General features: G+C 40.5%; 1 long non-coding RNA gene across 1 annotated transcript; it reads right to left on the bottom strand.

Moving 5' to 3' along the window:
* Positions 1–11,388: 11,388 nt before the first annotated feature.
* On the bottom strand, positions 11,389–13,042 carry LOC131228870 (uncharacterized). Its single transcript, XR_009163097.1, has 4 exons — positions 12,924–13,042; positions 12,025–12,072; positions 11,667–11,853; positions 11,389–11,564 (listed from the first exon to the last, which is right to left on the bottom strand). It is a non-coding gene; the product is annotated as an uncharacterized LOC131228870 (long non-coding RNA).
* Between the last annotated feature and the right edge of the window lie 324 nt (positions 13,043–13,366).

Genomic DNA, 13,366 nt, shown 5'->3' with positions numbered 1-13,366 from the left:
ACTTCACGGTCATTTCCATTCATTTCATGGTCAATTCTCTTCATTTCACGGTCAATTCCATGCATTTCACAGTCAATCCCGGCGATTCCCCTTCACTTCACGGTGAATTCCATGCATTTCATGGTCAATTCCCTTCACTTCACGGTTAATTCCATGCATTTCATGATCAATTCCCTTCACTTCACAATCAATTCCATGCATTTCACGGTCATTCCCGACGATTCCCCTTCACTTCACGATCAATTCCCTTCACTTCACGGTCAATTCCATGCATTTCACGGTCAATTCCCTTCACTTCATGATCAATTCCATGCATTTCACAGTCATTCCTGGCGATTCCCCTTTACTTCACGGTCAATTCCATGCATTTCACAGTTAATTCTCTTCACTTCATGGTCAATTTCATGCATTTCACGGTCAATTCCCTTCACTTCACGGTCAATTCCCTTCACTTCACGGTTAATTCCATGCAATTCCATACATTTCACAGTCAATTACCTTCACATCACAGTCAATTCCATGCATTTCACGGTCAATCCTAGCAATTCCCCTTCACTTCATGGTCAATTCCATGCATTTCACGGTCAATTCCCTTCACTTCACAGTCAATTCCACCCATTTAATAGTCAATCTCGATGATTCCCCTTCACTTCACGGTCAATTCCATGCGTTTCACGGTCAATTCCCTTCACTTCACGGTCAATTCCTTGCATTTCATGATCATTCCTGACAATTCCCCTTCACTTCATGGTCAATTCCATGCATTTCACGGTCAATTCCCTTCACTTCACAGTCAATTCCATGCATCTCATGATCAATCCCGGCGATTCCCCTTCACTTCATGGTTAATTCCATGCACTTCACGGTCAATTCCTTGCATTTCACGATCATTCCCAGCAATTCCCTTTCACTTCACGGTCAATTCCATGCAATTCACGGTCAATTCCCGGCGATTCCCCTTCACTTCACGGTCAATTCCATGCATTTCATGGTGATTACATGGAATTAACCATGAAGTGAAGGGGATTTGTTGGAATTGATCGTGAAATGCATGGAATTGACCGTGAAGTGAAGGGGAATCACCAGAATTGACCGTGAAATGCATGGAATTGACTGTGAAATTCCATGCATTTCATGGTTAATTCCCTTCACTTCATAGCCAATTCCATGCATTTCATGGTTAATTCCCTTCACTTCACGGTCAATTCCATGCATTTCATGGTTAATTCCCTTCACTTCACGGTCAATTCCATGCATTTCACGGACAATTCCCTTCACTTCACAGTCAATTCCATGCATTTCACAGTTAATTCCCTTCACTTCACGGTCAATTCCATGCATTTCACGGTCAATTCCCTTCACTTCACGGTCAAGTCCATGTATTTCATGATCATTCCTATCACGCCCCGAACTTGGAAACCGGGCTCACAAAATTCCCGATTACTGAATCCGGTGCCGACAGCCTCCGTAGTACCCCATTCTCGGCTCCCGGCATCTATACACCAGGTTCCGATCCTAGGATCCTACAAGGAAGATTTCAAATATGATTTTGATTTAGTATAAGCATAACTATAAGCATAACCCACGAATAATATCCACAAGAACACCATAACAAAATCCACTATGATCAAAAACTTTGAGTACAAGGCGTGTAAAAGGGGAAATATAATATAACGAAAGTAACAAAAACTCTAGAAGCTCGGCTGCACGCTCCAACTGCAGCGAGACTATGGCTGCATCCTGGTGTCACCTACACGCATCAATCGTGCATAAGCTTATAGAAAGCTTAGAGGTGGTGTAAGTGTGTGCGCAATATGAGCGTGCTCAGAATGCAAGGTCAGAGTAATGCGGAGTCATGCCGATGGGTATATGAATGCAATTAGTCGTACTAAGGCTATGCAGTGCAGAATATAAATGCTATCGGCCATATCAAGGCCATGCGATGCATAATGCAAGTCAAGCATGCCAATCCACATCCCCATGTCAATGCAGCTCCTCACTAGAGCATCAAATCAGTACAGTTCTCAGTCTGGATAATCACCGGGGTCTAGTACACTTTACACCAGCTTGCCGCCCCTATCCGGATGCACAACTGGGAGAGTGGAAGAGACCTCATTATCCGCTTGCCGATATCGGGCCTAGCTCGTTGATAGCGGACCGATTCCTCAAGTTGGTCAAACTCAACTTAGAAATTGCCCCCTCACTCAGGCGGGTAAGGTCACACCCCTTTCTAACCGACCACGACACAGTGAGAGATGCGGCCTACTAGTATATGGCCCTCGCGCGCTCATGTATCCACTCAGTCTCGACGTTGGAGTCATCCTCTAGTATTATTGGGTTTAGGAATTTTTACCCAGGGACATCTATGGCACCCCGATGCTAGAAACAGTATTTTCGGTATCCATTCCATCCATCCACGATGTGTCTGTGAAGGTTGTGGCCCTGATGTCACTAGGGCATACAATAATCATAATCACACGATGCAAGTGCATGAATCACCCTACCAAACATGCAACAATCATGCGCGTACTGCGCGCTCATGTGGGGTAACTCTGCCTATTAGGGAGCCCATAAACGATCCGCCTAAAGGCATATCCTATGATCAGTCACTCCTCACATCAGGCATACATATGATGCGTATGATCATGAATCATAGATCTATACTAAACATATTATGTGGTGATGGGCTCTGTTCATAATGAAGATGGGCCTAGACGGCTTACACACTACAAGTATGGGCCTATCAATGGGCCTTAGGGAGGGTGACAATGCAGACATTTAACCAACATTATCCTTACAATGTGGACGTCAAACTAACATTGCTCCCAAGGCACGGCCTGCCATGAATCACACATTGCAATGGGCCTTATGTACATCCTGTTGGGCCTCGACCCAAGGGCCCAAATACATCAAATGGGCCACAAAGCATGGGCCTTATGTTCATCAAGTGGGCCGTATCAATGAGCCGCACCGATGGGCCTTATGTACATTGCAATGGGCCATAACCCATGGGCCTTGCATACATCACAATGGGCCTCATAACATTTGTCTTGGATATATCAAGGTGGGCCTCAACACCGGGCCACAAATGTATTAAGATGGGCCTCTAATCACATGGGCCTCATAACATTTGTCTTGGATATATCAAGGTGGGCCTCAACACCGGGCCACAAATGTATGAAGATAGGCCTCTAATCACATGGGCCTCATATATATCAAAGTGGGCCTCAGCAACATACCTCATACACATCAAGGTGGGCCTCAATGGACGGGCATAAATAAATCAAGATGGGCCATAAATTCATCAAATGGGCCTCATCACATGGCCTTATATGTATCCAGGTGGATCTCAACGGACGGCCCACAAACACATCAAGATGGGCCTCAACAATGGGCCTCATATATATCAAAATGGGCCTCAACATCATACCTCATACACATCAAGGTGGGCCTAAAAAACGGGCCATGCGTATATCAAATGAGCCACACCCAAATATACGAGGTGATAAGGATTTCCAGCATTAAAATTTCTAAGGGTTTAATGGTGGACGTTCAAACCAATTATGTTCTATAATGTGGTCCACCTGATCTTAGATCTGTCTTATTTTTTTTTTGTCCCAAACCTTAAAAGTCTATTTCAAAATGGCTGGACAGTTTGGATGCAATACATGCATCATGGTGGGTCCCATGGATGGCATGGACATCACTGGTGAAACCCACAGAACTTGGTGACGCTACTCCAGTAGCTGGAGTGAGGTACACCAGCCGTCCCACCATGGGATGGTGTGGGGTATGATGCATACATCAGTGGGTCCCATGTGGGGCCCACCATAATGTTTATACGTCATCCAAACCGTTGACAAGGTCACACGGACCCGGATGAAGTGGGAAAACAAATTTCATAATAATCCAAAACTTCTGTGACACCCAGAAGGGTTTCAATGACAGATGTTCACTTCACTGTTTCCTGTGATGTGGGCCACCTGAGTCACTTATATGGCTGATTTTTGGGGGCCCACTGTCTCGAAGGGGACCTATCAAATGCACGGTGTTGATGTTCTAACACATCATGGTGGGGTCCACAGCTGGGACCAGTGGTCCCATCCCAGCCCGTCCGCACGCAGCAAGCGCTGTTGCTTGTATACTTTTTTTTTTTTGAAAAACCATTTTTCTGTGGTTTTTTTGTGGTAGGGCCCCCATTAGATCAATCTGACCCAGTCATTGGTCTCCACGGCTCAATACAAACGCATCTAAGTCCAATATTGGATGGGTTTTAGTGTACAGAAATATCATGGTGCAATTCAAAGATGAGGATATTATTCTTCATGTTATGGCCCTCCAGAAAGTCAGATTAGCTCCATCTTTCTGCTCAACGCCTAATATGAGCTGGGGAACGAAATAGACGGCATGAATTATATACATACATCAAGGTGGGGCCCGCATGAGCGGCCCACCCCAAGAATTGCTAATTAGTACACCCCAATGTCAGTTCACACTGTACTGTTAGCCTCACCCCACGCCAATACACACTTCATTGTTGGGCGACGTCCAGCGTCCCTAGACGTTGGATGGTGTGGAAATGACACAGATATCTAATGGGTAACACATGGACGTGGCCCACCATGGATGTATATATATATATATATATCACTTAGTCAGTATGTGGGGCTTCCCACCGTCCCAACGGACGGCGGATTTCGCCTGAAATGTGGTAGGCCACATCGTTTGATAGATGGAGTAGATTTAACATAAATTGGTGGGGCCCACTTCATTTTAGGGGGAGGATAAAGAGAGAGAAGGAGGAAGAAAAATAAGAGAGACGGTTATGGAGGGGCCCCGCCACTATGGGCCCCTCATGATTACAATACATACATCATAATGGGTCCCACCTACAAGTGGGCCCTTAAATGCAAATTGATGGCAGATCACCCACCTCTAGGCCTTCTCCTTGGTTCCTTAGCTTCCTTAGCTCCTTGCCTATACTTTTGATGGTGGTTGATGGGGTTTTGATGATGGGGATAAGAGATAAGAGGGTGGGCCACACTTGTTGTTTGTGAGAGAGGGAGCTTGGACGTGGGATGTTGCTTGGGAGATTTTTTGAGAAATGAGGGATGATGAGATGATAAGGATGGGTGATGGGTTGAGTGATGGGTTGTAAGAAAAGGATGGGTGGAGTGATGAATGAAGTGATGTAAGGGTTGACTTTGGGTAGCTTGTGTAAGAGAGAGGTAAGGATAGGGTATGAGTTGCTTGTACTTAACTTGATGTGTGATGTGTACTTGATTGATGGGATATGTTGATTGATTGATGGGATAGGTTGTAGAGATTTTCTCGAAATTCGTACGCACGGCTTTTTTTTCTAATTGAACGTGGGCTTACATCTTCTACCCTGGGTATCGGATCAGTGCGCGAGTCGCCACGTTGGAACCGCGGCGACGGCGCGGTCGCCAAGGTACAGTTTTCGGGTAGAATTGACTTCGGTATGCGGGACCTGGCTTAGGATCGCGTGCAAACATCGGATATGGGTCGAGGATTGCCGGAATTCGATCGGAAGGACCGCGGAAGGCTACGGAATGGTACAGACTAAGATACGGGTCTTACAATTCCTGGTGATTCCCCTTCATGATTAATTTCATGCATTTCAACATTATCTACAGTGTACAGATACATTAAGCTTATCAGGTGTTACAAGGTTCCTCGTTGTTTGACAACATCATAGTGACTGTGCCCTAAATCGATTCATTTCATGTCTAAATTACATAAGTTTTCTACGATCTATAACTGTAACACATTTTATCATTATGGGTTTCATTTAGCTGGAAAGTCCAACATCTTATTTGCCATGAATCTTTTGATGTGTATCCTTGCTTCCTTCCCATTTAGTTGTGGCACAAAATTCCCCAAATGTTTGCTTACATGCATAGCAAGGTCATTACTGTATTTAGTTGGTCGAAAGTAGACAATTTCATCAGTCCCATTAACCTGAAGAGTTATAATTAAGAGAAAACTTACTATAAATAATAAAAACAGAAATAAAATGAATTTTCAACCATTGAACTATAGAATCTTGGAAAATAACGAGTTTGGTTGTTTGAAGTAGCTTCTCCTATCCCAAAATCATACGTGAAATGTATAAATAAAAATAGATAAAAATAACTTTATATGCTTATATATACATATTTATATAAACATGTATTGGAGAAAAATGTGGGGGAAAAAAAAAAATCCCCGTATTAGAAAATAAAAAAGGAAAAAGAAAATAACGCCGCAACTGCGGCACTACCGCCCGCTGGACAGAGCACTGCGGCACTACCGCTGGACCAGCAGTAATGCCGCCCATGAAGCTGAAGTGGATTGGCTGGTTTATAGCTGTATTGACCTCAGCAAGTTCTATGAGTCTTCTAATGAGGTATATGTTATATCCAAACCGTCCAACCATTTAACGAGCTCATATTAAGGTTTGAGATGAAAAATAAAACAGATCTAAATATCAAGTGGACTACACTGTAAAAAAGTAGCTAGTATTGGGTATTGAACGTCTACCATTAAAACCCTTTTATGGGTCATAGCGGTTTTGGATCAATATGAAATTTGTTTTTCCTCATCATCTAGGTCTTTGTGACCTACTGAATAGATTGGATGGAAAATAGATGTTATGGTGGGCCCTACTAAATTTTCAATGGTGAAAATCAATTTCCCCTTGCTATCTGTGGTGTGGTCAAGTTGATCTTTGGATATGATTCCCCCCTTTTTTTATAATGCTCTGAAATGATCTCAAAATATGGATGAACGTTATGGATATAATAAATACATAACTGTGGGGCCCACGTAACTTTGATCTGTTTTGAACCATTCGTACAACTTGGAGTTCAAGGAGCGTCAATCAGCGCTCGTCTTCGAGCACCAGCCGATCCCCAGAAGGAAAAGCAGGGGCATTTTCGACCTGTGAAAAGCTGTCCGTACAGCTGGGCCTTAAATAAGTGAGCTTAAAAAGGCTCCTGGGCCATAAATGGGTCCTACAGTAAGAAATTTCTCAAAATAGACTGGTTCCCAGACTTATACCTTCCGGAACGGACTTAGATTGTGTAGTGTACCACACGACATGCGTGTATATAGATGGCAAAGATATGTGTACCTCACTGATGTATTTGTTTTATCCACACTATCCATCCATTTTCTCATATTACTTGAAGGCATGATCCTAAAACTGAGGCTGATCCAAAGCTCAAGTGAAACCCACCAAAAGAAATAGTGGGAACAATGATGCTCGGCATTGACACCTTCCAAAGTCCCACCATGATGTTTATTTTCCATCCAACCTATTCATAAAGTCAAATAGACCCGGATAAAGAAGAGAAAATACAAATATCAGCTTGATCCAAAACTTTTGTGAAACCTAAGAAGTTTTTGAAGGTAGGCCTTCAATCTCCACTTTTTCTTATGGTGTGGTCCATTTGAGTGTTGGATCTGCCTCATTTTTTGGATCATATCCTAAAATGATTTGAAAATATGTATGGATGGCATGGATAAAATGTGTAAATCATGTTGGGACTGATTTTAAGTCCCTTGATCTAACATTGGGTGATACACTTGATGGTGGAAGTGGATTTCAAATTAACACCATAGCAGGTCCATCTAAGTGACCAACCTTCGTGAGTTATCGAGTGGTGCCACGGCGCTGACAACCACCCTCCTATTTTTACAAGCCCACTATGATGTGCAAGTAAGATTCACTCCAATCATTAGATGCGTAATCCCATTATGGGCCTGGAGCCAAAAAATCACGCTAACCTTTGATTCAATTCAGCCACAGCAATGGAAACATTGGGAGAGACGTCCACCCTTGATTATTACCAAGCTCAACATGACAAGCATGTGAAATCCACTCCAACCAGGAAGATGACACGTTAAAAATCTATGCTTAATGTCCAAAAATCAGGGGCATACATGATTCATGTGGGCCAAACCAATTAAAATAGTTTGGAGGGTGAGTTTTCCTTGTACATTGTTTTCAATCATGTGGTGCACATGAACCATAGATGAGGCTGATTTTTTATTCCACGGTTCTAATATAGGGTGGCTCACCCGATGGTTGGGTTGGATTTTACTTTAACTCTATAATGGGGCCACCACCGCGGGCTACTTTTCCTCTCGGAATGACTTTTCTGTCTTGGTATTAAATAGCATTAATTAGTCCTTGAATTAATCAACTAGTTGGACCAAAATGCACTATCCAACTAGTTGTGCATGAGCATCTCTCTCTCTCTCTCTCTATATATATATACACACACACACATCAGAAAGTGGCTGTTTGACAAGGGTGATATGGCTTTTATCTAGGATGCGGATTAGATGGCATCCTAGGACCTAGACCTAGTCAGGTGGGTTGACAAGGGTGATATGGCTTTTATCTAGGATGCGGATTAGATGGCATCCTAGGACCTAGACCCAGTCAGGTGGGTGCAAACCTGGCTGTGGGCTTGACTCAATGTATGCATTGCATTTTCACACTGTTCATCTATTTTGCTAGTTATTTTAGGGCATGGTTCTAAAAATGAAGCATATATGAATCTCAAGTGGACCACACCATAGGAAACAATGGTCATTGAACACTCACCATTTAAAAATTCCTAAGATCACCATGATGTTTATTTGCCATCACACACGCGTCAATGAAGGGAAAACACAAATAGCAGCTTGATTCGAAACTTGTGGCCCGGAGAAGCTTTTAGTGACGGGAATTTGATCCCTAATGTGTGGTCTGCTGAGATTTGTACCTGATTCATTTCTGGGACCATGCCCTAAAATAAGCTGGGGAAACGGATGGACAACATAGATATACAATGCATACATTAAGGTGGGTCCATGGTCAGGGCCACACCCACTTGGCTGGATCCGGTCATAGCTAATCCGAGATGAATTGTTTGGATTTTACATGTTTTAGGAGTCGGATATAAATTGGAGATTATATTTGGGTAGATTTGTGCTCAAAATTTAGGAGTTTAACTTTGGATTTAACCCTGATTAATGATAAAGGTGGTGATGATGAGGTATAGGCCAGTCATGGTGTGGTGAAACTTTACTTACCCTTGACAAAAGGTGATAAGAACTTTACTGCCTCTTGGCAAAAGGTGATAAAAGTTTTTACCATCTCCATGTAATAACTAGTAAAAGTTTTATTAGCTTTCATATGAGATGTGAGTTGTGATTTTAAGTCAGATAGTTCTACACCTTTTTGGGTAAAAGCTATAAAAATCTGACTCTTTGTACGGGATTTTGGTAATTTTGGTTATGGTGTCTATTGTAAAGTATATTGGCTTAGTTTCTGTCATGGAAGAAGGTAAATTTTGAATTGGTGAGTGGGAAGATTAAATGAATTGTGACATTTTCCATATACATTTCTAAAGAATGTCTAGTTTTTTGGAACATTTTCTCTTATATCTGATTATCAATTTGTTAGATCTTTGGATTTATGCCATAATATATTCGATAAGCTTTTCAATGGTACTACGATCATTCTAATCCAATATGTATAGGAATAATGATGGTCTAGGGAAAATAGACCGTTGGAAACGATTTTCGACCGTGATTGTTGCTAAAGTTTCTATTAGTTTGGGTCTTGGAAAATATCTAGACTATATGCCATTAGACAGAAAAAAAAAAAAGAAACAAAAAAAAGAAAAAGAAAAAAAAGATAGAGTGGACGTTTTGAATTTTGTAGTAGTCGAAGCCTAATTTACAATTACTTGGCTTGAAATTGAATCTACCCTCCTTGGACAATGTCTCTTAATGCAATCGTATTCTTGGACATCCACCTCCTCATTTACAATTACATGGACATTACTTTTTGAATTTTGTAGTAGTTGAAGCCTAATTTACACGTGTGCATCACATTGCAAGCGATGAAGTCTTTAAATTAACTTGGAATAGAGGCATAATCTTACCCTCTGGGAGAGGACATGGCTGTTAGGCCTTAAGAGACATTAATGTTGAGCCTTCAACAAATACAACCGTTGGGACCAAACAAAGAGATAAAATAGTTTTAAAAGAAGGGATATAACCCGTCAGGGACACACACGTGTGCATTGCACTGCACCGCCCACAACAACACCCACACTCATGCCCACACCCATGTGCAGGTGCCATGGCTTGAAGTAATGCCATGTGATTCAACTCAACATATGTGCATTGCAAAGAGATAGTACACATCCAAAATCCTCATGTCTCAGGAAGGCCCAAGCCTTTACTACAAGAAAACTGGCCTTTACTAGCGGTCAAAACCGCCGGCAAATACTTTACCCACGGTCAGCTAACAGTCGGTAAAGCCTCGGTCGGTAAAGGTTTTACTGGCGGTCAAGACCTTTACTTACGGTTGTGCTGGACGCCGCTAAATCGTTAGTTTTTGCTACACTACCAGAAAATTGGTCAAAAGCTACGGATAAAATCCGTAACTAAAGATAAGTAGCCCACAGTATGTCCGTAGCTATTGGCAGTGTAGCTCTTTAAAACTTTGCTACGGATTAAATCCGTAGCTATAGAGATCAGGGCACCGACAATCCGTAGCCATAGAGAAAATCTTTCTTATTATTATTTATTTTTTTTAAAGAAAAGAAAAGGTGACCCACACGTATCCTAGTTTATTTATTTTTATTTTATTTTAACACCAGTCTAAACAGCTAACATACCTTGGTTAATGTCAATGATCTCCTTGTTGCCAATGATTGCCATTGTTTCCAAGGGACTGGTTTCTTCTGTCGATCTTTGGTGAGCTGTGTAGCAATAAAAGGCATCAACACTAGTTAGCAGTTAAAATTAGCTCACACTCCAAATCACCATTCATTGTGTTCTGAGTGGCTGTGACATGTAAAACACAGATCCGTCTTGAGTTTACCTTGACATAATATAATAATGGCAGAGAAGAGGAAGTGTGTCAGTGTCACCTGTTTGAAGATAAAGCAGAGAATTTGTAAGACAATTAGAAACACTACATACACATAAAAACAAAAAAGAAAAGATTCAAGGTCTAAGTTAGAAAATAGACAAAAAACAAAACAAAAATATAACTTTTTTCTAGAGTAATACTATGACCATTGATTTTGGAGAAGTGGGGTCTATGTAGATAATCCAAACTGCTGATCTAATGGACCAATAGTGGATGGGATCGGACCAAACTCACTTTTTGCTATTCTAGGGGAAGTAAAAAAGAAAAGAAAAACACAAAAACATAGGGATGAAAAAGGCAATTGAGTTTCAAAATTACACAAAATCCTATAGCTGCTGTTGAGACTAGCATAAGGTACTGTGAATAGAGTCAAAATTTCACATTAATGTGGACTTTGCCACAGGCCAAGATGATGACTAATTTTTCCAACGAATAAAAGAGTCAAATTTTCCAAACAACAAATCTTTGGAACTAGTATTGATTCCAATCAAGTGTGAAAATTCTCAGTATTCAAAAAAAAAAAAAAAAAAAAAAAAAAAAAAAGAGAGAGAGAGAGAGAGAGAGAGAGAGAGAGAGAGAGAGAGAGATCCCTCCATTTAGCTCAATCCATAGCTATCACAACCTACAAAACAAAATAATAAAAAGAAATTAGTTAATATTTACAATCTTATATAAGAAGTTCTATTGTATATGCAATAAAATAAAATAAAATAAAAAATCTTACCAAACAACAACAATCGGGCGAACAAATACTTGTTCCAGTTGCATCCCCAATTGTTCTGTATCGTCCATAGGGTCTCATCAAAGTCTCTTCACATACAATTGCCACCTGAATATATACTTCCCAAAAACCATTTCCAAGTGGAAACCCGCCTACTTTTGTGAGCGGATCCTTACTCAAGACAATTCTTCTAGCAACAGTAACCCCACAGATACTAGTAAGAAGAACTTCGATCATGTCCTACAAATAAAATTTTACTATTTAACACAATACATTGCATCATTTGTATACCACATCTAATTAAGAACACAATAATCTCAAAACATAATAAAAGCACTATTCAATTGGTGTGAAAATTTACCCCGGTACTACTGCAAGTCGTAGTCTTTCCCTTTTTCAGTAAGTGTCCCTATAAATGATAAATCAATGTAAACATACTCATAGATCCTAAAAATGAATCATATCTAATTCTAAGGTGTACAACAAAATAAGAAAACCGTAATAATTAAATATCCACAAAATAAGATGCAAATATCCTCAAGCTAGAAAATATCATCCAAACATGAAACACACAAATAAATGCTTGGACACTACTAAGGTGTATTTTGAACATGAATTCTCAATAGACAACTCAAAAGAGAAGAAACTCATGAGCAAAACATAAATCCTAAAAATAAGTATCAACCTAACAGAAATATCATGATAAACATAGTTTCCTACTAAAGTTAACTAAATAAAGAAGTAGCACCATTAACCAACCTGATAAGTCCTAAACGTTTCCCACTAAAAGTCGACGAAAATTCAACAATGATTTATAAATATGTTTCAAATTCGGAATTTAGGTTCACTACGCATGGTCAAACTCTCCCAAGTTCTGAGTTATGAATAATATCTTGAGTCTTGACCAGCTAGAAAACTAATTTATTACCAATCACTGTTTAATCCCAGACCAACCAATGTGTAAACAACACATAACGAACAGACCCTTGTCCTCATGCCAACTGGTGTTAACATTATATAGCAATAGATGCCAAGAAAAGGAAAGGGGGAAAACTGAAAACATCTAGCCCATAGGATATAATGGGCCTTTTTTTTTTGAAAGGTAAAGAATCAAATTAAAATAAGCCAAACGGCAAAGAATTCAACAAGGAGAAAAATGAAAAGAAGAATCACTTTTAAATGATTCTGCAAGAGCATTTGGATGATTTAATGAGAAACAGGCTAGTTTCCAATTTATCTATACACAGATAAAAGAAGTACAAGTAGAGAAAATCCCCACTAGACACCATCTTTCCACAAATCCAATCTGGAACCAACTCTTCAAGTAGCTTTAATTGTTCTTCAACTTCTCCTACAATGCAGTTGCGGCGAAGTTCAGTCTCTTCTAACTCAAATAAAACGCAAACAAGAAGTATAGTATTAAAGAGTATTTTATGAACAAGCTCCTATTTTGTAATTGAGGAACAGTTGGCAGATCCAAATATAAGGCAGACAGTATTAAAGAGGCTAGGCAAGCAAGAGAGCATATGCTGGCACTTCGCAAAATCAGTTCGACTTATCTTGCAATCCGTAGCAGTGACACTCACATTCTCTTCTACCTGTAATGTTTAGAATTCTGAGGTCATTTGGGGCAGCAAAAAGTAACAGATAACAAGAATTGTAAAACTGATGAATGTAGGTTCAGCAAATCAAGCTTCAAAACT

Source organism: Magnolia sinica, chromosome 2 (assembly GCF_029962835.1).
Source record: "Magnolia sinica isolate HGM2019 chromosome 2, MsV1, whole genome shotgun sequence".
NCBI classification, from domain to species: Eukaryota; Viridiplantae; Streptophyta; class Magnoliopsida; order Magnoliales; family Magnoliaceae; genus Magnolia; species Magnolia sinica.
Note: the sequence above shows the minus strand (reverse complement) of the source record. Positions and strands in the feature narration are given on the sequence as shown.